The sequence below is a fragment of the Seriola aureovittata genome, chromosome 21 (assembly GCF_021018895.1).
Source record: "Seriola aureovittata isolate HTS-2021-v1 ecotype China chromosome 21, ASM2101889v1, whole genome shotgun sequence".
Lineage (NCBI taxonomy): Eukaryota > Metazoa > Chordata > Actinopteri > Carangiformes > Carangidae > Seriola > Seriola aureovittata.
This window is the reverse complement of record NC_079384.1, coordinates 3,341,284-3,366,171: the sequence shown is the minus strand read 5'-3', so window position 1 is coordinate 3,366,171 and position 24,888 is coordinate 3,341,284. Positions and strand designations below refer to the sequence as shown.

At 40.7% G+C, this 24,888-nt stretch overlaps 1 protein-coding gene across 1 annotated transcript in view; it reads right to left on the bottom strand.

Annotated features, from left to right (window-relative positions):
- Positions 1 to 12,043: 12,043 nt before the first annotated feature.
- LOC130161846 (urotensin-2 receptor) overlaps positions 12,044 to 24,888 on the bottom strand; it is a 34,442-nt gene continuing 21,597 nt past the window's right edge. Inside the window, exon 4 of the mRNA XM_056365165.1 lies at positions 12,044 to 13,764. The gene's annotated coding sequence lies outside the window, so the exon portion shown is untranslated. The remainder of the gene's footprint in view (positions 13,765 to 24,888) is intronic.

Genomic DNA, 24,888 nt, shown 5'->3' with positions numbered 1-24,888 from the left:
ATATCACAGCTCATGGTTTATTACAGGATGTGAGGTCAGGTTAGAACAAAGGAACGCTGCCTGGCTCTGTTTCTGAGTGACTGTATGAGAAAGGATTGTCCGACTGAGAGGTGTAATGGTACCAGCTCCTTTTCATTACAACACCTTGTATGGGTTTGTGTGAAATTACTGATGATGGACTGAACTGTTCATGAGTACAGACCATGGAGAGGACTTAAAGCCAACCTTCTCCACCTCCACATCGCAGAAGCCAGCCGTAGGTGTGAGTCCTGCTGTGTTAATAATGACATGCTCCACCCACCAGACACAACCCGCTGCTGCCTGGAAGAGACCACACTTAACGAAGGAGATAAACATGAAGCAGGAAGGTGAAGCCGTGTCCTCAGCTCAGAGGACGAGACGGATGAGAGGTGGTGGTGGTGGTGGTGGGGGGCAGGGCCTCGACATACCACAGAGCTTTTAACTTTATTATCTCAAAGTGTGAGATGAAGTTTGATGACGTCAAACCAGAAAAGAAAAATGCTTCGGGGTGAGTTCACTCTGTAAACATTGTTAAAACACAGTGACGTCACAGAGGGAGGGTCGTTGTTGGTCTTAAGAAATCTCCATTTACCAAACCAGGCAGGTGCGTACAGCACACGACAGCAGCCAGAGACTCCAGACAGAAGCTCTATGACACTGTGAAGCCTGAACTTTTATTTCCTCCTGACATCTCATGTCTTATAATGTTAAATAAACTTTATTATTATTATCTGTGGCAAGTAAAGGTCGGGCTGACAAACTCTCAAAACGAGCTGAAAATGTTCGAACATTAGACGTCACATTAGCTGTTTGCATCCTGACATGTTTCCGTACACTGTGTGTCAGCATCGTGTTCAGTGATTGGTTTAGCTAATTGACACCTGTAGTTTTCTACTGACCTGCTAAAACCTCGAACATTAACTTTTCCAACAGAATCCAGTTTCCAGATTTTTAAAGAAGCAGGGGTCGAGTCACCATCATTCAGTTTTTCTTAAATCATTTAAACAGAGACGGTGGGTGGGAGGTATTTTTACACTGAGCCAATTTAAAGCAGAACAAAGGAGCTTTTTAGTTTTGGTAGTTGTACATGAAACGATGCGATAATAAGTTCTTCCGTCAAGTCGAAGTCACTGTGTCACCGATACAAATATCAGTGTGATAAATCTGTGTGCACATCTGGTCAGCAATGATCAAACATCACATCCATTCTGAGAAACACCAGAGTCTGTGGTTCAACATCTGATCATCTGCACAGTTTAAAGACACAACCTAAATAATGATCTGAATGGTGTTTGTGTGTTTATCCTCCACTATAGCTCTTCCTCATGTTCGCAGCCTGTTATCAAGAAAGTCTTTTGCTTTTATTAATTAACTCAATTAAAATTAGACCAGGAGGACGGTTTCTGCCTTAAAGGAACACCATGCAGGATTTATAGACTGGAGGAGTATTAATGTGCAGTGACCTGGCCTGACCTTCTTCTGCTGCTGTGTTCTGGGCTGCAGCTTTATAACAGCAGACAGGGCAAGTTTAATGAAGATCAGCTCCTGCAGTTTCATCACAGACTTTAAAATCTCAGGTATCATTCAGCTTCAGGCCGGCTACAGGAAATAATCTGTCCTGCAGACGTCAGCTTTAAAAAGCCTCAGAGCGTCTGTAGGTCAAACTTGATGATTACACACTCAGTGATCACTTTATTAGGAACACCACACACACACACTGGGTAGTTCCTCAGTTCATCAGATGATAGATAGATGCTGCCAAATTCCTGTTCTATCACATCCCAAAAGACTTGGGGGGTGGGGGGAGGGGCACTGAAGATCACTGAACTCACTGTCATGGTGATGAAAACAGCTGGAGACATGGAGCGTTATCCTGCTGGAGGTGGTCATTAGAGGAGAACATGGTCAGCAACAGTACTCAGATAGACTGTGACATTCAGACCATGATTGATGAAGTATCTGGCGGCTGACGGTGTGTCTGACAGCTGACGGGGAGTCCTGCAGTTGTCAGTCAGTGACTCAGCACCGAGAGCTCTGATTGGATGGTTTGTGGAGAGGGGGGAATGTGCAGCTAACTGAAGAAAATACTTGACGATGACAGAGGCAGAAACAGTCATTACTGTCAAATCACTGGAATGTGTATCAGGTTTCAGGAGGCTGGAAACAGGAAAAACAGAGGATAGACGGACTTATTTCTAAAACCAGGACTGACACTGAGCTGGTCTACATGACGGCAGACTTTACCAGACCAGAGTCATATTTTATTTCATATTTATTCCAGAGTGAAGTTGATGAGATAATCAGTGCATTCAGACAGGAGCATGATTCCTTCAACAGAGATGTTCGTGGCAACATAAATACAACAGATGACTGTGACTGTAAAGACCTCACTGACTCACTGTGTGAGGACTTTACATCTACTGCTGCAAATTATTCAGCTGCTCCATTAAGTGACCGCTAACACAGGTCTGATTTAAGGTGGTCTGATTTATAGGTTCATAGATACAAAACTGAGGTTGTGATTCACAGCTGGAATAACCTCAGATACACAGATGTTTTAGTAACTTAAATTAGTTTGTTCTGGACTGTGGTGCGATCCGGGCTGCCACAAATAACACAGTGTTTCCCATTAATCTATAAATTGTGTTAATGAAAATGTATTACAGACCAAAGTCGACCAGATTCAGCTGCATCGTTTCTATGCTGAAGAGCAGCTCAGTGAAAATCCCTTGTGATTTAAATTACAACTTAACATCTACTTCAAACTAAACTTGTTGTGTGTCCGTTCTTTTTCCTCCTCGTTATTTCATATATTGGTTGTTTCTTGTCTTGGGTTGTTGATTTCTGTCTTTTCAGGTATTAAATGTGAATGATGGTTGATGCAGGGATGATGCAGATGTGGAAAAGCAGATGTGCTTTTAATCTTTAATTTGTTTGATATCTCTGTCCCACTGAACGTGCGCGGAGATTAAATGGTGTTTGTCAGATCAGCTGGTGGAGGTGTAAGTATGTGTCGCTCCTCCGCTGCCTCAGAGCGCTTCACTGTAAACGGGCCTGTTGTCGTAGTGACACCAGTGGAGAGAGTGAAGTGATTCTGAGCCTGTTGCTACAACTTTAATATGTGGAGTCCGCTGTCACAGTGTGAAGTAGTGAGAAGCTGATCCCGATGACCACAGTTTTATTTTTACAGGTTTTTGAACTGGTGTCTCGGACGCGTCACCATAAATTTCATGCATGTGAAAAAATCTGCCGCTAAACATACGTAGAATTTATTTGTGATTCACGTTCAGGCACAAAGACGACTCAGGTTTGGGAAAACATTGTGGTTTAGGTTAGGTTTACTTAAGGTCAGGGGACGTTCGTCGTCATGGTTACAACAATAAACACCTGGTTAAAGTTATGGAACAGTCAGGGCGATGCTTTAAGAACAAACAGTGGAAGGTCTCGACCTCAGTCTGTAAAGAATGTTTGCAGCCACTGTGGGAACTGTAGTTTCAAATTAATAATAACACAATCTATTAATATTAAAAATTAAAGTGATGTTTTCATATTGTGAATGTTCTCAGACAAGCTCAAACACAAGCTGGGCACAGAAATAAGTCGTTTTAATTGAGACAAAAGTGAAACACAACAATCCAAACTAAGGTAATCCAGTCTACAGGTAAAACTCAGGACCACAAGGAACCATCGGGGACCGGGACCAGACAGACACAGGTGAAAAAAGACAGGAGAGCGACACAACAGTGGACACACAGGGTGAGTGATTTCTAAATAAAAACAGGCACAGACATTGTTTTAAAATAATACGTGAATTCAAGTCAATTTAATTATCTACTGCACTTTCCATTCACAGTGTCTGTGCGACACAAAGGAGCAGTTCATGAACAGATCTGGTGAGTGCCTGAAGCTGCCACATGGTCTCTTTGATATTTTTGGTGTATGAGCAGAGCGGCATGAACAGGAAGTGTGTGTGTGTGTGTGTGTGTGTGTGTGTATATTCATATTGATATATGTGTTTGAGCTATTTTCAGAATAAAGGTTATTCTAAGTGTCACAGAAATGTGTTCAGTATCAGCTCATACAGCTACTTGAACCCTTTTAGCTCAAGCAGCTGTTAAGTGTTTGACCGCTTATGTCTGATACTAATGACCTGTCATGATTTTTCTTGAGCCAACCGACTATGGATGAGAATTTATCGTTACAGTTTGTGAGCCTTGACTGGACTGTTTCTGTGGTATAGTCCTTCTGTTCTATGTCAACCTCCTCAAATGTAATGTAATCTGATTACATCTGTGTGTGTGTGTGTGTGTGTGTGTGTGTGTAGCTTTGAACTACACCACAGAGAATGTGAATCAAACAAAAATCATGCAAAACTTTTTCATGCTCAGTAAAGAATAAACTATAAACTATTTGTACTGTTAAATGAGACTCATCTTGGTTACGGTTTCTATGACTACTGCATCCACGGAGCATTTTTCTGAAGTCCATCGCCATCACCGCTGTCTTATCACCATGGTGATGGCCTTTTGAGCAGTATGGGTTTGGTGCTTTTGCAGCCTTTTGTCATGTTACTGTTATTCCTTTATTTTCCATGTGAACGTCACAAAACAGTTCCACGTGTAAAAAGGTTCCCACTGGTTTTCTACCTATTTGTTTAGGTGGGAGTCATTTTACTGTTACACCTCTGAGCTTCAGTGAACACCTGAGTCTCCAAACACTGTCCTTTATCTGACATGTTCACAACTATATGACTGCGGTTGACACGGTCATATATGTTATATAGATTAGATTCTAGTGGTCAAATGTCAAAGGTCAAGGTCACTGTGACCTGACAAAACTTTTAACTCACGAATTCATTCACTAATTATGACACAAAATTATAACCCAAATGTCTGTAAAGGATAAAAGGAAGTGATACAATTTTATATCCAAAAAGGTCAAAGGTCAACTTCACTGTGACGTCATAATGTTCTGCAAAAAAACACCTCTGGTCATTATTCAGTGTAATAATACTGTAATAATAGCGGGTTCTGACATGAAACATTGATGAATGTGCTACACGCCATTACAGTTTCACACACATCTGTCTGAGACACAAGGAGAGGATCTGATTCTTCCTGTGACATCACAAGAGTCAACAACACAAACAAACAAACAATCACTTCCTTATAGAACACAATTTTAGCAATCAGAGTAACAACAACCCTGTATTTCACACGACAGCTGGAATCAAACTGTGACAATTGTGACTGGCGGTAATTCTCGTTTTGTAGAGATGATCAGTTCAAGGACGTCTGCGTTTCTCCTTCCTCTCTGGAGGTTTGCTTGTTTCGAAATCTTTTGTTTCTTATATGTTCCTGTGCGTCTTCTTTCGCTCCTGCAGCTCATCAGTATCTTCCTCGTTTCCCACCAGTCTCTGCAGAGAGGCAAGACGCTCCTCGTGTGTGACTGAGTGTGTGTGAGGAAGAGTAAAATAGTCATCACATTGTTCCGAGTTCAGGAATCGTTGAGCTGTGGTGAAGCGATATTAACTGCCACTTGATCTGACTGTGTTCACTTGAGCTTTTAACTGCTGTATTGAAAAAGACGTGATGAAATTAAAAACCTCTCCCGTTGCTGCTCATAGGGAAAACGTGACAGTAATGGCTGACGTTTACAATGGCTGCATCCCGTGTATTCTTCCTGTGCGTGCTGTTTCACTGTTACACTTTAATGGATGGAGCCTCGTTAACATTGTTCGTTCTAGCTGTGGTTTCCTGATGAGTCAAAAGAAAAGTTCACATCTGGAGTCGTTGAACCTTTAGAGAACAATGTGATTCATACGGTAGGAATTACTGTTGATTTGCATCACTGCTTTATTTCATGTACCTGATGTCACTGCAGGAAACATCCTGTAGCATTAACTTTATAACATACTGAGTATCCTGGGTGTCTGTATTCAGCATAGATTTATCATCTCAGGTTTGTTTTTACTCTAGATTCTTTACTTTAGAAATAATTCATTTCACTCTTATTGTTTAATTTTTCTGATATAGTAATTTTATAACTCTGACAGAATACTCTCTGACATGAAACCTCAGTTTTTCAGTGTAAATGCTCTTTCTTTTTTTTTTTAAGTCTTATGGAGTTTTTTAAAAAAGCAACAAACTGATCAAGAACACAATCACATGTTTATTATTATTTATGTGAGTGCGTGTTAATCATATGAGTGTGTTTATATATGTGAGTGTAATCTAATATAAATCATTACTGACAGAGGATGTTAATTGTCTCATTGATCTCAGTTGTTATGTCAAGTTGAACAGCTGAGGGGTCGATCTACATGTTGTAGATCTACAGTATGTCCTTCCACCAGAGTGTGATTTTATTCTGAAAGTTCGTATCATTGTCTTTTTGGCTTTGATGCTCATTTGTATATTATACAGAATGATATTTTGCATGTGCTGTTCCTGCATTTTCAAGGACACAGGTTTCTCTTGTTTTCATCGTCTGCATTTGTTACCAAGGCAACAACATCCGAGCAGTGGCACCAGCAGGAAAACCTTCGTTTACAGAGTCGGACTAAAACTCAGTCTTAATGCTGCTCAGTCAGACGTGAGGGAACAGGAAGTCAGCTGTCAGTCAGCTGAGTGTTAATGTTTATTTTCCTCTTCACTGGAGAGATTTAAATACAGCATCTGTATTTTTCGGCTCAAGCTCATATAATCAGACTCATGTGTCACAGAAACTGTGGGTCAACTGTCAACAGAAAAACAACAGGGTGGCTCGAGGTGCTTTTATTTACAAAGATAGAGAGGGGAAAAGACTTAGACGTCCACAGCAAAAACAAAACAAAACAAAAATATAAACAACTTGTAGACGTCACCTGTGAGGTTCACAACCACACTCACAGTGCTCACTACTCCTCGAGAGTCTCGCTGGCCAGCGGCCTGTAACGGCTAAGGTCCTCCCCCTAGACTAAAATCTAATTAGATCAATTACCATCTATTTCACACAGTCTGCACCTCTACTGCCAGTTTTCATGTTAAACAAATATACCTTATCAACTGAAACACAATTTTCCAGTTCAATAACTTCAATAAATCCCAAAACCTTTCCACAGTTTCATTAATTCAGTAACATGACCCAGTTAAACATGGTCTGATCTGCCATCAGCACACCTGTGCAGGTAGCTGCTGCTTCTATATAAGACAGCATTCTGCAGCTACTATGGTTCAGACCCAGGAAAAAGAAAACTTGTAGTTAGAAACTTTTAGTGTGACCTCAGAAAACTCTTTGTGGTGAGATAAAATTCTTTGTGAATACGGGCGTAGAGAAGTAAGAAACCTAGTGAGAGGATGAACTTGGGTTGGACCATCTTTTCTTTTGTGGCCAAACCTCTGTAAGTAACATATCTGACATCTGACACGACTGTGCTGTCGAAGTGAAGAGCTGTTTGGCTCAGCTCTTGTTTTGTACATCCTCACTGCTGTAAATCCTTTCCCCCATTATCAATCATCATATGTTCCTGCATTTCAATACATATGTCATTACCTGGTTTACTCTTTTAGTATTTTGTCTTTTTCTGATTATGATTATTTCCACCACTTTACTAGTTTCAGTTTATTATCTTTTTCTCTCTGAATTTCATTTGTGCAACAGATCAATTATTAATTAAATCACGAACCTTCGTACACACTGTTGCTCGCTTGATGTCTCCTGTGACCCTCCTCGGTGTCTCTGTTAGCTTGATTGGATTAAGGGGTTGTGCACGTCGTTCGTTACCAAACTTCAGAAGTATTTTGAAATCCGTCTCTTCTCGCTCACTCTCACTTCCTCCTGTGTCACAGCTTCTCTCAAAGCTCATCCTTTTACCTCAATACACTCCTGATTTATCATGTTGGCTCCTCTCTGAGCTCTGTCCTGCCATCCCTGCTTTTGGAGTCACGCATCCATTCAGAGCCAAGTCATGTGGAATCACCTCTGCCAGTTTATCCTGGTCTATCCTTGATTGTTTTTTTACTACTTCATCCTTATCCAGTTACAAACTCTCTACAAACAGCTTTTTCCTCACGGTCGAATCTCATGCTGCCATCCTTCTACCATTCTCTTCATGATCCTTCCAGCCACTGGCTGCCAAACAAAGCACTAACAAACAACAAAGGACTAATTTCCATTTCCTAATTCCTGTTTCCTGTTTCCAACACATAGAAGTGTTACTCAGCTCCACATTATCAGAAGTGTGTGAGGTGTTGTGTCAAATCCTTTCACATAATATACACATGATAACATGCAATTTTCCAGTCCCTAGTAAATTCTGAACTGTTTCTAGAGTCACACATTACAGCCTGAGCAGTCAGGATTCAGACCATGTCACAGCAGCATTATGTATGTGTGTGTGTTTACGACACTAACCCTGGACAATAATCGCCAATTGTGCTGCACTTTTCATTGACCTATCCGAAGCATTTGATTCAGTCAAGCATGATATTCTACCATATAAACTAAACTCATCTGGTGTAAATGAACAGTCCATTAAATGTTTCATGACTTTCAGATAGAACTCCCTCAGTGTCAGTACAGGTGTTCCACAAGGGTCCATTCTTGGTCAATATCAAACTGTCATGTTTGCTTTTATGCAGATGACACTATTTTATTTACCAGTGGTGCTTCTCATAATCTGGCCATTGTAAATTGACAGCTTGTCTGCTTTTGACACATTTCAGATTCTACATTATCAAACATGAGCTTGTTTTAAATTCTGGTAAAACTAAATGTTATTCTCTACATCACCATAGAGGATCCAGCCTAACGCCCATATCCAAACTCTTCAGGGTCATCAAGCTGAAACAGTTGAATGTTATAAATGAAAATACCCCATCAACAATACTATATTCCTCTTTCCTGATGTAGTTTTTATGATTTATTATTGTCAGTACTTTCACAACCAGTCATTTTTATCAAGAGGAGATGTGATTTGTTTGTTTGAATATTTATTTTCCATCTGGCCATCAAGTCTACCAAAGCCCTGAGGCCAGGCTGTTTGGATTGCATGTAGCTGCAGGTTTTCCTCTATATGGTTCAACACATGAATGAATTTACAGTTTCACATATGAGGGAACAGATCACTGGCCCAGGTGCAAGTGGAGCAGGATGTATCCGGTCAAACTGATTGATTTAAAGCAGCTCATTAGGCCTCCAGCTGAATATTTTCTCATCTCAGAGGATCACAGTCAATATCACTCCAAAACTCCAATTTTAATTGCATTTCTGCACTTTCAGTTGTATAGTGAAAACTGCAGTGAACACAGGGGCAAAGAGCAAAACCTTTGTTTCAGGAATCCAAACTGCAATCACCATGTATTTCTGTTTTAGTGCTACTTTGTGTTTGAGGCCTGTGGAGTGGCCTGGAGAGCTTGCATGGTTCGGAAATGCTGATCAGCGGTCGATCCCATTGGGATGAAAGTGAAGAGACTGCACTCAGCAAACAGAGAGAGGCAGCACTCAGCACTTTGTACAGTTAAGTTGAGTAGACTTTGCATGATGTAAATTTAGCTGTTCAGTTTTGTTTTGTGCAGGTTTATATAGCTTTCCATATCAATTATTTCACTGCAGTTGGCAGGAGAAAAAATATATACTGTAGTTTTCAACTTGATCATATTAGATATATTTAAATAGTGATTTACATCAGTAGCAGGAGGCTTGACTCTGTGACTGTCCAGATCTCAAAGGCAGAGTGAGTGATTGTTTTTTTTTTATCAAAGTCAGTTAGTATCTCCTCATTGTTCCTCTGAGTGTCTGTTTGTGCGTCCCTCCACAGCCCTCGTGGAGTATATGGGAATAAACAAACACACAGCATCGTTACTGCTAATCAGCAACAGCATGAGGAGAAGAAGCAGAGAAGAGGGGAGATGTGGGAAAGAGGCAGTAGGGAGGGAGAGATGTAAATCTGGCAGATGCTAACAGATGGTGCCAATTATTACCAGGGGAAGGAGAAGGACCAGTCTATCCTCCTGTCACTATCTGATGGTGTGGAGTTTTGAGATGGAATAACTGGGAGATTGCAGACGAGACACTGACGCAAAGACCGGAGGTGACAGAGGAAGAAATCTCTACCGGTGGTGACGTGACAGCAGAAGATACTTTACAACATGGAGTCAAGATGGAGGTGCAGCCAAAGAGGAGAAGGTCAACAGAACAAAAACTGACGAAGTTGTTGTTGTGATCAGGTGAAGAACTGCGTTAACATTAGTAACAGACTGAAGATCTGGATTTATCCACTGAGACCGGCCTGCACCCTGAATGACAGGCACACAGAGAGGGCCAGGGACAAAGACTGATGGGACCGGATAAAACTTTAACAACTTTATGGATGTCTTCACAGCCCCACCGGCCGATTTGCTGGCACACTTGACACCGGCGTCCAACTGGTCCTGGTGGTCGTGATGGTCCAACTCTGAGAGACATGAAGACGGATGGAGAGTTTTCTCTGTTTCTGTTTGAGAGTTGGCTAACATTAGCTTTGCCAGTAGGTCAGTATTGTTTAGACCTAAAAACACCAGAAATTGGCAGGTGTGTCACAAATTCCACCCACAGCTCAGACACATGTAATGACCTCCTTGACCTCCAGGTGACGCTATAATAATCAGGTTTATGTTTTCACAATTATCTCAAACAGCTGGATCAAACCTCTTTCTTCATTTTAATCTCAGGTAATCTGGATCTGGTCTTCTGCTCTGATGATGTGACGATTGGACTCTTAGTTCTGTACGTTCAGTTTTAATGTCGGTGAATTACTTAGTAAACTTGTTTTTGTGATATATTATATCACAATTATTTATGTATAAGTGCTGTATAAAAATTTTATTATGTTATTAGGATTATTCTTGTTTTTCTGAAGGAAAGGAAAATAAATGTCACAGCAAATAAGGTCTATCGTTAATGTGATAATTATTTAATTATTCAACTTTCATCACATCTTCAAATTTTCTGTTACAGTTGATACGCTCTCTCTCTTTCCTCAGGACCCTGGGACTAATCCTCAGTTTTCAGTTCCTCCTCCAGTCAGCTCAGCTCAGGATGTGATAATGAAAACGCTTCAGAGGAAGTTTGGGGATGTTGAGTGGGTTTCTTCAGAAAAACCCCCTGGACTCTGTGAGATAATTTATCATAACACAGCCTGATGAAGTGGGTGGAGATTCATGTAGTGAGCTAAAGAATGAACAACTGAGAGGATGAATGTCCCGAGTGGCTTCGTTAATATTGAGAAGTCTGTTCTTAACCCTGTAATTCATGTATTCAAGTACAGTTTGATAGAGACATAGAAACCATATAAAAACATTAACCAGGCTCCTGTAGGTGACATTAAAGAGTTAGACTGTCAGGAAACCTGACTTTACTTCATCTGCACCTTTAAGAATAAATATCTTCAGGCTTGAATAATTGACAAGAGGTTTTAATTTAATGAACTCACAGATCAGTCACCAACTTCTTCTACTCTTCATCCCAGGTGTGTTCAGAGAGAAAGCAAAGCCTCCTGTCATTCACACTGAGGCTTCGCACTGTATGATAGCGGTGAGCCTGTTAGCAGCAGTGTCTCTTCACTCTGTATGTTTATGAAGCACATTCACAAAGCCTCGGGATTTGTGTGAATTTCTTGTTGAAACATTTGCAACGTGTCTCTGTGGATCACACATCGCTCTGGGTGAATTCACATTAAATCACATCCATCCATTGACTTTGTGTTCACCTCTGTCATTTCCAGCCAACAGACGTCATCAGTCGTCGTGGAGACGCTACCTGTTCAGCAAGAAGTGACATCGAGCACACGAGTTCCTGAAACTGTAGAGTGACATTTATCACATGTCCAGAAACAGCTCCAGTGGAAAGAAGGTGTTGTTCTGTGTCTGCTGGATACAGACGGTTTCTTTAAGAGAGCCAGAAATGCTAAATTCTTCAGTTCCCATTTGTCAGATCCTCTCTCTGTAAGTGTTTCAAACTCTGGTTTGTAATCAAGGAAGAATTTGAAGCTGAGCTGAGACAATCCAGATAAACATCAGGTTTATTTATTTAGTTTTCTCCAACCGAAGAAATTACACAACAGTTTACACAATCTGAGAATCTCACTTTTAATTATTATACATCATTGTCATTGTCATTATCATCATCATTATACATCTAAAAGCATATACACCTATATACAGCAGGGTCAGGATCATATATCTATCTATATATATATATATATAGATAGATATATACATATATAGATATCTATCTATATATGTATATGTATATAGCTTACCATGCGTGAAGGTGCAGGCAGAAAGTCAAATGTTATGATTTTATGAGTTTAACTAAGAAGCTGAGCTGTGACTCCGCCTTTGGCCAATGGGTTTAAGACATGACAGACTCAGTCACAGGGTATTGTATAAAGCTTTACTCCAATGTGTGTAATTATAGCGAGTATTGATTTTTTTTGTGTGTATACAGTGCACATATATACAAAGCCAGCAGGCGACATCTAAAACAGGCTATTGAACGTCTTCAGAATCTGCAGCCATATTTTTCAAGCTCTTGCATCCAAACGAAGCTCATGATTTCTTCAGAGGATATTTGTTAAATATGCATCAGCCAGCCAGTGTTTGCAGCCTGTCTTCTGCTGCTCTGGGAGTTGAATCAGTGGAGATATAACAGCCTGGTTGTAACTCTGCTCACACTCCTGTAGTCCTTCTTGTATCAGAGCTGATGCCATAATATGATCAAACTGGCCTGGGAGGCCAGCGGAGGCTCAGAGGAGCCTCACAGATCTGTTTTTTGTTTATTGTGGATGTCCATAGTGTCGCACAGTCGTATTAAGTAACAGTTCACATATCTGTAAACAGATGAAAGTCATCAGATGGAACATCAGTAACAACATCTATGAGGAAATCTGTTCCTCGACCAAGACATTAAAGTTTGATTCAATCTTTTTACAATGTATTCAAAATGTTCAAACCAAGTTTTAATTGATTGAAGGAACACATTGTTTTGCACTAACTAACACATGATGATGAAGAAGATGGTACTGGCTGATGTTGTTCTATATTACAACAGTTTGTTAGTTAACGCTGTACAACTTTGTACCCAGTCTGTAGCACTCCACCTTTAACGTCACTGTAAGGTCACTGTAACGTCACTGTAACGTCACTGTAACATCACTGTAACGTCACTGTAACGTCACTGTAAGGTCACTGTAAGGTCACTGTAACGTCACTGTAACGTCACTGTAACATCACTGTGACATCACTGTAACGTCACTGTAACGTCACTGTAACGTCACTGTAACGTCACTGTAACGTCACTGTAACGTCACTGTAACGTCACTGTAATCATTAAACAAACTCTTTTTTTTTGGAAATCAAACACCTGATGTCTCGATGATGTCATCCACAAATGTCCTGTGCAACAGCATCACTCCCCTGTTGTCACTGTGTACACATCTCCTCTCATTCTCCAAGAAGGACACAGGAGGACAACATTAAAGTTGAAAATCTCTTTTGTTATGATCATCACAGGAAGTCTTGGGAGTGACAGATCAATACAGACGTCTCAAGCAGCAGCAGCAGCCAGCTCAATGCTGCTTTGTCCACACGCATTGAGCTGCAAATACAAAAGAAACTTTTATTTTCTGCGTCCTGTTGCATAGTTGTGGCGATGTGTTCAGGGTCTGTTTCACCTCCAGCAGCTTCTCTCTTTTCCTGATCCACCACAGCTCTCATATCAAACCTGTCAGGGAGACACAGGACAGAGCAGCTATTAATACTGTGGTTGTTAATCCTCTCAACACACACACACACACACACACACACACACTCGAGCTGTTTGTAAAGCATGTTCTCTTTGGAAACAGCATGCAGGTAAAAATAGTAATTACTGTAGGTATATACAGTACACACAGTATATTCAAACTCAAAGACTTTGTCCACATGTTTTCATTTTAAAACAAATCGATCTCCATCCAGACGAGTATCAGAAATAGTCTCCGTCCATACTAACACACCTGAAGACACACATCACATGAGCCACTCACTGACATGTGTGTGTGCCGGTGTAAACAGGAAGCAGATTAGTTGGTTAGTTCAAATACTCTGATCGAGGAACAGCAAAGACAGTTGTAGCACTGGAAGTTGACCAACCAATCAGGAAGCGTGGTTGGAGCCTATGTAATCGTTTCCAAAGGTCTCAGTTTCTGTTTGTCCAGACTACAACACAACCCCAGAGTTTTCAAAATAAAACACAACCTCAGAGTTTTCAAAATAAAACAGGTACAGCACAGTTTCTGAAAGTCTCTGTTTTGGAGGCTGAAGATTCTGGAGTCGTGAGAACGGAGGAGTAAACGTAGAATAAGAGATGAAAACCAAAACGTAGTAGTGTGAACGTAGCCGGAGAAATCTTCATAGTGCAGTTTATAGAGCAGACTTAACAGGATTATTTGGCAGAGCCAGATTAGCTGTGAACGGTGTCTTTGGTTTCGCTGCTCTTTTCCCTCAGGTGTAATTTTTATACCAAAACATCATTTATCCTCACATGAACCAGGTCTCTCCAGGAGCCTTTACAGAGCTTTTGAATCAAACTCAGAAGCGTCCACACGCCAGAGATGTTTCTGTTTTCATATCACACAGAGTCTTAACTCCGGTTTTACTCCAAACACTCAGAAGCAGTTAGTTTAAGTGGTGGACTGACCTACAGGCCATCTCCTCACGTCTGTAAATGTGAGCGCTCTGTCATTAAAAAATAAAACGCACACACACACACACACACACACACACACACACACACACACACAGAGCTGTTGCTGTTGGCATGAGGGAGAATCTACAGACACTTTTAAATTCAGCATTTCGCTCTATTTTTCTTTCTTAATCCAATTTCTTCTCCTGTGTTGATCTAACTCTCTCTCTCTCTCTCTCTCTCTCTCTCACACACACACACAATCAGAGCAGTTCACATATTTGTTCTACGTGATTAGTTTAATGATTCAATCAAATACTGATTCAAGACTTGTGGAGAAAGGCTCTGCGTTTGAATATTTTTAGCTTTCCAGATGCTAAAATCAGCTGTTGTATCAGCAGTCACATGAAACACGTGACGCCTAGTTCACTCGTTCACGTTGCTGCGGGACTCAGTGTGTTGCTGTTCACATGTGGAGGCACAGTCGTCAAAGTACAAATCAGTAACTAGTTATCAGTTAGTTAGTAGTTAGTTCAGTTGGTTAATTCATAAGCAGGTAGTTCAGCTATTTCAGTACTAGTCAGTAGCTTGTTCAGTTAGTTCATTAGTCGTTACTTCATTAGTAGCTAGTTCATTAGTAGGTAGTTCCTTAATAGTTAGTTCATTAGTATAATAGTTAATTTAGTTACTTCATTAGTAGGTAGTTTAATTAGTTAGTTCATTAATAGGTAGTTTAGTTACTGTTAAACACATGGAGGTTTGGATCAATACATTCTCAGACAAAGTTACAGGGAGTCAGTTCATGTCTGTCTGAAGATATTTAGTTATTTCATCTCCTCTGTGCTTCTTCACTCAGCTTTAAACTATGTGCAGCTCAGTCTGTCAGTCGACCTCACAAACACTTCAGACTGATACATTCCCTTCAGCTGAGGAGAGCAGGAGGAGGGAGGACGATCTCTGAAACTCACATTTTATCATTTGATTATTTGGTTATTTTCCCTTATTTTTGTTTCGACAGTGTCGCATAGAAAATGTGATGAAGGTTGTGACAGAGGGAACACGGCCTGCGCCACTACACCCACAGTCCTGCTGCCCCACACACTCAAACACACACACATACACACACACACACACACACACACACACACACACACACACACACACACACACACACTCACTGAGAGGAAAGATTGATTTTTGTCATAGCACAGCACACACGGTGAATACTGATCCATGGTAAAATAAATTCACATCACGGAGAACTGATCGTCCACCTGGTCAACATATTTACCGGACTGGAAGCCCACCATGTTTTTCAAAAAGGAATTTTTCAAAACCCTGATTTATGTTCATTGATAGTAATTTTATGTCTGCTGCCAAAAATGATCACCTTATAATATCTGCACATGGAAATTATGGGCTGCTGTATGGGCGGTTCAGGACTTTCCACCTCACCACAGAAAGGATAAACTACTTCCTGACACTGATTATGAGAGGCAGAATCGTCTCATTTGAACGTGACTCTGACTGGGATAACGCTGCACAAGGAAAGCTGCACTGGTGCACTGACACAGCCTGAAAATAGCAAGAAAATAGCATATGAATATATGCATGTCACTCTGTGCTCTTTAGACCTGGTCTAATTAGGCTAACAATGCAAATCCTCACACTGACCACTGGCCTTTTATCCCACGGTGCCACAGTAAAGTTCATGGCAAATCACCAAAATACCAAATGTGCGGAGAAAAACATAACAACATAGCTGCTGTAAGACACCTGCTCATTTTTCATTCACAGTCTCAGAGACAGAACATGATGAAGAGAATCTGTTTTGTCGACTTCTCCTTTAATGATCTCCGTGTTTTCACCTCCATAATGAATATACTTATAGACCTGGTTTCTATAACTGGCTGCAGTGCCGTGGAACAGACACGTCTTACTTCCTGTTTCACATACAGTCAAGATGATGTGTGTGTCTCCCGGTACAACCGGGTCTGGGTGGAAACTGTCACTGTAAGTCTGACATATCTGCACATTTTATAGCACTGGGTGGAAGTCTTATTTTTGGTATTGTGGATTTGGTGAATACTGATTGGCTGGGAGGTGGATACCTTATTGTAAGATAACTAAGGTCACAGTGCGTAGGTTTGAGTGTTGTGTTCTGTTGTTGTCTGTGAGTCATTGGGCCCCGAATGAATATAATTAATGAACGATGTTGCAACACTCTGGTTATTTGGCGGCGTTCTGTTTTTGTCTTCTCAGTGGTTTGAAGAGAAAACTGAATATTTAACAATATTTGAATCAAAACATGGAAACAGTTGTTGGGTTCTGATAAATGACATTAGTGCTTTTGAATGAAGTCGTAATAAATAAAGATGTTTTGTTGCGTATTTACTATAATATCTCGGAGATAAAAGCTTAAAGGATTAGGTTAAAGGAAGGTAAACAAGTGACGAGGCACAGAATCCACAGTCCCCGTTCTCTAACGTTAACATGAAGCTGGTTAATCCAGGTTAATCACATCAAGGGGAAACACGTCTTTTTAGTATTAAATTCCCTTTTGTGTTTCTCTGTTGGCTTTCAAATTGAGTTTTTTTCTCTGTCACACTTTATATTCATCAACAAAAAGCAAAAGATAAACTTCCCTTAAGCCCAATAAAGAGCTGCTAACCTGAGACTAACAGGGTTTAGAGCACACACACATCAAAAACACTTTCACAGGATCAAAAATCAAACCAAAGGCAAGAATCAGACCCTCACACTAACAGCTCGCAGCAGGTTGAACAAAGAACATCTGAGATCTTCATCAGGCTCTGTCAGATCACCATCACAAAAGCACAACAGGTCATTTATATAACATCAGTCAGGCGATTGATCCGAGAGTCAAACTGAGCAGAACTGAACTGTCACATCCTCCTTCCACTATGACCATAAAACATTAAATTAAACAACACATAAACCTGATGGTGTTGATAATTACAGAGAGGAACAACAAAAACATGGATTTGGTATCATTCAAAACCTTAAACCTAATACGAGTGGTTCGCTGATCATCAACAACAGAAATGTTTCCTGACAGTAAATAAATGTTGGTTACACAGCAGTCCTTGGATTACACCGTCCTCCCATTGTCTGCGCAGCAGGTTTCTGTTATGGTTTCCCCTGAGGGACACTTCATGTTTGGAGACTTTTTGACTCTTTGTTTGGACATTAGTTTCATTTCCGTGTGTTATGTTGAAGTTGACTTCCTTTTGTATCTCGTGGTTGTTTTACTTCCTGTCTTTGTCCTGTTTCCCTCCTTGTTGATTGCCTATTTTGTCAGTTTTGTAAGTTGGTTTTCTTTAGTAAAACACACCCTTTTTGCCTATCTGCATTTTGGGTCCTTAGTTTCGTATACCTGACAGTTACAATGACACATATTTACGTTTTGTTGCTAGGCGACATCTAGTGGTCGTAGTAATTACGTCAGGAGCAAAGTGACGTAGTACAAAGAGAGAGTAAGTCCAAGTCAGTAGGAGGTTGAGATTGGGAGCGGTGTTCGATTTCCCATGTCCATGATCGTTAGTTGGTATTACTGTAACCATGACAACAAAGATTGTCTAATATCGAGGAAGTACTTATTTTAACTCGTACCACCATCTTGTCCTAAACCGGACCAAACCATGACTGTTATCATAGTAAGCATGGCGACGGATGTAGGTACGCAGCTCTCGGTACAGTCTGCGTGTTTATTATTGTGACCGTGACAACCAAAGTTGGGAACGCCTGCTGCCATACGGACGCTATTTCAGGAGACACTCCTATGGGTCGTATCAGAGGGATTGATGATGGTAGAAGAACTATGAGCTCGTGACTGAGGCTGTCGACCAGAGAGGACGGCTTCACAAATGTTGGGCCGATGACAATGAGCTCACACAATGTTAGAGTGTCATCAATGCTGCTCAGCTTTGAGGGTCTTACATTACTGAGTCTCTAATGGTCATAGCAGAGTCATGTTCTGTTGCTGTTTGAATAGCAGTGGACAGAAAATAGAAACTGAATGACTGCCACCCATCAACCCCCCACCCCCCCACCCCCCACCCCCCCAAGCCCTCAAGTCCAGCTGTTCACTTGACACCTGTTGACTTCAGATTACTATGCATTCGGCTGTTCACCCTGCCATTGATGTCTCTCCTTCATCACCCCCCCCCCCCCCCCCCGCACACACACACACACACACACGCACACACTCCCTCTTTACTGAGGCCTCATCGTTAAGAGCTTATCAGTGAGAGTCTCAACATGCGCTGAGGAAGTAAAGGTTCGTTGACCTAGAGTGATTTCCTCTGCTATTTCCTGTAACTCCACAGATGGAAATTATTTAAAAACCTTCAGCTTGTTACGCGTTAAAAAATTTTATTATTACATTGCAAGTGTTGGAAGTAGCAGCACAGCACTGCAAAGCTGGGAGAAAGATTTACGGGGTAATTATTGTGGTTGTTACAGTTGCCATTATTATGTATGTCACCCTGGATGGCAGCCAGTTTAAATGTGGAATAGATTTCTCCAGCTTTGGATCAGAAATGCCTGGAGAGGTGCAGATCTTTATATATTTGAGCTGGGTGTGATATCAGCTGAATGTCTGGTTAAAGATGAGTTTATGCTCCAGTCTTTGCACCATGAGGGTTTGTGAACCAGTGTTGCTGCTCTACAACTGTTACGGTATCAGCTCCCTCTCTGGCAGGACATTCAGACCTGGATTATCCCGCCTGGCTGCTTCTTATCTGAGGCTTGCAGCAGCACAGGCCTCATCCACGCATGCTGTTGATATTATGTCTGTGCACATGTGCCTCTGTTTACATGAGTGCATTGTTTACATGAGTGCATTGTTTACATGTGTACATTCACTCAGACATGAACATTATTTAGCTTTTCATTTACTTTCATTCATCTATATTGAATATAGATTCAGATTCAGACGGTTGATTATTCCAAGTGTCAAACAGATACAAACAACACAAGTGCAACAATGTACACAACACTGTGTAACACAGACACTAAACACACACAACACTGTAAAACACATAACACAGCAAAATACACAACACTAAAAACACACAACACTATATAAGACACAACACTGTGTAACACCAGACACTAAACACACACAACACTGTATAAGACACAACACTGTGTAACACCAGACACTAAAAACACACAACACTGTGTAACACCAGACACTAAAAACACACAACACTGTGTAACACCAGAAACTAAAAACACACAACACAGTAAAACACCAGACACTAAAAACACAAAACTCTGTAAAACACTTTAAAATGTACTTGCAGATTAAGCAGGTTATTGTGTGAATGGGTGAATGTGGTTTGTATTGTAAGGTACTTTACAATACAAACCACCATTGAAACTAGAAAAGCTCAATATAAATACTGTCCATTTACCATATACCTTGAACAGACAGGTAACCCCCCCCCCCCCCCCCCACACCTCTCCTCTCCTCACCCCCGTTCCTCCAGGACTCTGAAAACCTCACAGGAGGCTAAGACTTAAATGATCCCTTCCCTCCTTCCCTGAGTATCACATTGACATCTGAACAAACTGTTTTAAAGTAAGCAGGTATATCTGTTTTGTTCTACATGTGTCTGCTGTTCTACCTAAGTGTCTGTGCTCGACCGCGGAACTCTTATTATTCATTTTTATTCATGTGTTTCTTTGTTGATCCAAAAAACTTTCTGAGCCAAATCAAATTCACTAACCCTGATCAAAGGCAGCGGTGACGGTCGGCGCTGCTGCGCCTCTAAACTTATTCCTCTTTCTTTGAGTCTTTGTTTTCCACCTGTTCAACAACTGTTCTTTCTGAATTCACTTGTGGAAGATCAGAGGTTTGGTTTATTAGTTCTTTTTATCCCCGCTCATATACTCTCCTCTGTGTGTGTGTGTGTGTGTGTGTGTGTGTTCATTTCACGTTTCCTCTTGGCGGTTTGCGTCATGGAAGAAGAACATAGCACAGATATCTTTACATCCACGTGTCACGTTTCACTTGAAGGCCGGACTAGAAGTGCAGTCTGTGCAGTACTTTCACCTCCCTGCTATAAATACACTGTAGTCTGCAGTTTAATTTCACAGGCTTAAATGAGTCTGTTCTGTTCATTCTGCTCGGTCATTTTTTCACAATGACAGACAAGCTTCATCTCTGTGTGTCTGTGTCAGGAGTGAAGGTGTGTGTGTAATGAAACAAAGCTGCTTGGCCGACACTCGAGTATTTTCCATTACGTTGTTTTTTTTTAAAAAGCTTCTTCTTCTTCTTTTACAGTCAGTTAGATCGTTAGTTCTTCTTTGTTTTCTCAGTCAGTTCAGATCTATGTTTGGTTTTAAATCAAAGTGTAAGTTACGAACAAAGTGTTCAGTAAGATCGGGGTTATTTATGGGATGCAATATATCTATCATGGGATATATTACTGCATGAGTCCTAAGTTGAATACCACTGTGTGATATATTGTCTCTCTATGATATAAGTCTTCATTATATAGTCTTTATTGGTCAAATTATTGTGAGTGTAACTGGGTGAATGTAAAGTCCATTTATGTGAGAGAAGTTTTTAATTGTGAAATACAACAGATGTATTTGTGCAGATGTATTTCAGTCACATCATTGTGTTTGACCAAAGCTACTATCTGTTCTTCTGCATTTGGATTTAATTATCCTGCAGAGTGTATTAGGTTTCCTGACAGTCAATGTGTCTTTAGTCCTTTCTTACACCAGAGACAGACATCAGACGCAGGTTAAGCATCACGTCCATCTAACAGCCAATCAGCTCAGAGAGAGGTCAGCTGGTCAAGCTGGTTATAATGTATTATATGATACAAGATATGAATTACATGTATGAGACGTGACGAGAACAATCACCAAAATATTGTTGAGTTGCTTCCTCCTTTTCATAATTCTTTTTATTTTCAGAGACATGACTTCCCTGTTAATAACCTTTTAATGATGGTTTACAGCTACATGTGATGAATTAGTGGCCACAGCTGTGGATAATGGTGTAAGTTTCTTCATCCATTTATGGATAACTGTGGGAGTTGAAATGAAGCTTGTGCACGTGAGCCCGTTTCTATAACAATTAAGATTTATAAAACTGAACCAGGTGTTATTCAGGTGCTTTATAAATCTGGTGAAAACAATGTGTGAGCATATTTCTGTCTCAGTGCTGTAATAGCCTAAAAGACTGTGACAATGCAGAGAGGCAACACGAGCTGGCAGCTGAAGGAAAGTAATTTATTTCCAAAAAAAAAAACAGATTTAGTTTGACCACTGTTACAAAAAGTATCAGCAGAACAAAACTGAAGCCACAGCTGTCGTATGGTCAGTCAGGAGGAGGGAGGCTCCTCCAGAGAGAGGCTGCAGAATCACACAGGTCTTTAAGGCTCTGTGCACCGGGACCAGGTGCAGCTCATGCATCTGATGAGCCTCCGTTTAACACGTGCAACCAAAAACACAGGGACACCTAGTGCCAAGATGGAGGGGTCCACATATTGGGTACACACAGTTCTCTCTTTGACTCGTGCGGTGCAGACGTAACGTTTGTGGAGCCTGAATCATCACCACTGCTTCACTGAGGCAAAAGGTTTGAACTGAGTGGTTCACACACTGAAGAATAGTTAGACTGACTCCTGATTGGTCAATCAGCGTATTTGTTTCAAATCAGTATTCTGAATGTAACAGTTAGTCATTTCACTAAACAGCTGAGTAATGAGTGTCAAGGCTGAACGCAGGGATTTAAAAATACCCATGTCTAAAAACTGAGCTTGTTACGGAGGTTTGATTTCCCTGATACACACACACACCCACACACATGCACACACACACACACACACACACACACACACACACACACAAACGGTGACAGATGACAGTGGACTTCTTTGATCTACACACAGATGGGAAACAGATTAAAGTATAAACCATCACACAGAGTCTCAGTCAGGTGTTGAGTTCCCCTGCTCAAAGTCTTTGAACTCATGTGGTGATGGTGATGACAATGATGATGATGACGATGATGATGATGGTGATGATGGTGGTGGTGGAGAGTGCTGTCTAACACATCACTCCAACATCTCCCATAGTTCAACTGGACTGAGATCAGGTGACTGTGAAGATCAATCAGACCATCGGTGACATGGACCTGATGATGGAGACATTGACATCCTGGAATTAATTTTTGCTAACCAGCTAGTTAATTTAGTAAAGTGAAACTAACTAGCTGATATGATGATCCTCACATTATTTCTGGGATGAAAGGTGTTGAACTACAAACACTCCACTAGTAATATGTTCTAGTTACCTGGCTCAGTCGTCAGTGGATTCACCTGTCCAGCTTGTTGTCACTGAGTAAAGAGTTTGTAGTAACGACAAGATCGTTCACTCCACCGACAACTCAAGCGGTGACGCTCGTGAGCAGATGAGTCGGTCGTCATGGTGTTGTATAACATAGAGTTATGTTTATGTCATGACTTTTATCGTATATAATTAGGTCCAGACCTCAGAGGTTTGTACAGCCACGATTGAATGAGTGACACATAACATGAAGACACAAGTAATTTTTATGTTTGTGACTTTTAACTCGTTCGGTGGAGAAAGTGAATTTCTCTTAATGTTGAGTTAATAAAGTCACAGTGATACAGAAGTCAGAGCCCTTCTCTTCAGTAATGGGACATAAAAATTGGGTGTGGCTTTTGGAGTTGGCGATTGACTGCTATAATGAAACGATATTGACCAATAACTACGCATAAGCTAACGCTAAAATGTGGTTTGATGGCAGGTGGGGATAGCTCGCCATCCCAAGTCACATTTGATTTGATACATTCATGGAGCCGCCCTCGAGTTGAAGCAAAATATATCATGAGAAATATTTTTACAGGAAAAGAGAAGAGGTGCAGGTTTGATACAACTTGCCGTCCTGTCAGCTCTGATCACAGGATAATGAATCTGAAGATTCAGCTCCAACTCTCCATGGGCTTTATTAGGGGGAACAGAGCCACCATTTGATTTGGTAATGAAAGGAAAATAAGTTCATGTTCCTCATTCCTAAGGCTTTAGCTTCACTAGAAGACCGTAGCCAGTAATCACAGAGCTCATCCTGTTCATCCCACCCCACGTTTTAACTGAACAACAATGCCTGTGATCAATTATGGCTGCATGTGGAGATTTCAAACCTCACGAGTAATTGCATCCACTTGTTTACCATTTTTTTCATCAGTCTAGGAAAGGTTGCAATTATTGTATAATGGTAAATCGCTTCTCCCAACAGCCCTCCAGCATTTACCTTGCCTGGTGTCATTAACTGACTCCTTTCATTAATTCTTTGTCAGCTCTATCCTTGTTGTAGAGAAAACAGGTTCCTTCAGACTCCTTGTGTTTACTATTTACTTTAGTGGGAGTGTTTCTTCGGGGTTTGTTTGGGTATTTGATATTTTGTCTTTCAGGTCATTTATTTTTGTTGCAATACCAGAAACTTTGTGCACACCAACTATTCATTCACTGCTGAGGTATAATGAAACAAGTCCTGGTCACCTCTGCAAACTTTGTGCATACGAATTAATGACATTTGATGACATTTCCAATTCTTTGTGTTGTGAGCTTTGTGTGGTGTGCAGCCTTCAAGTATTGGTGTTTTATAGCAGGAGTGTATTCCTAATTAAGGTCTCCTGATACTGACCCTGCTCTTGTCTGAAATGGCACATTATAATATACCGATAACATTCAGGTGTGTTGTGAGGAATTTAATCCTGATCAAAAAAACTTTCCAGCCGATCACAGAAGCTTCTGAACAACTTACCCCTGAGGACAAAACACTCTCGTTCTTTAAAGTTGAACTGAACTTGATTTTTCTAAAAACTTATAGAAGAAGAAGAAAAAGGTTTACTTTCCTGCTCCTCAATGTTAGTATATGCACTGGCACTAAATATACTTAAATAAATAAATAATAAAACAGTAACTCCGGGAAAAGTAAATGGAGAAATATGTTTATTTGCTTTCTGTAAATGGAAAATGAACAGTTATATGTCAAATTAGCACTTGGCTGACACCATTAACTTCATGGAGGCTTTGCTGGTTACCATGGCAACTGCTCCCAGTCTGGCACATAACCTGACGTCATAGCTTGGTTTATGGGCTTCTTTT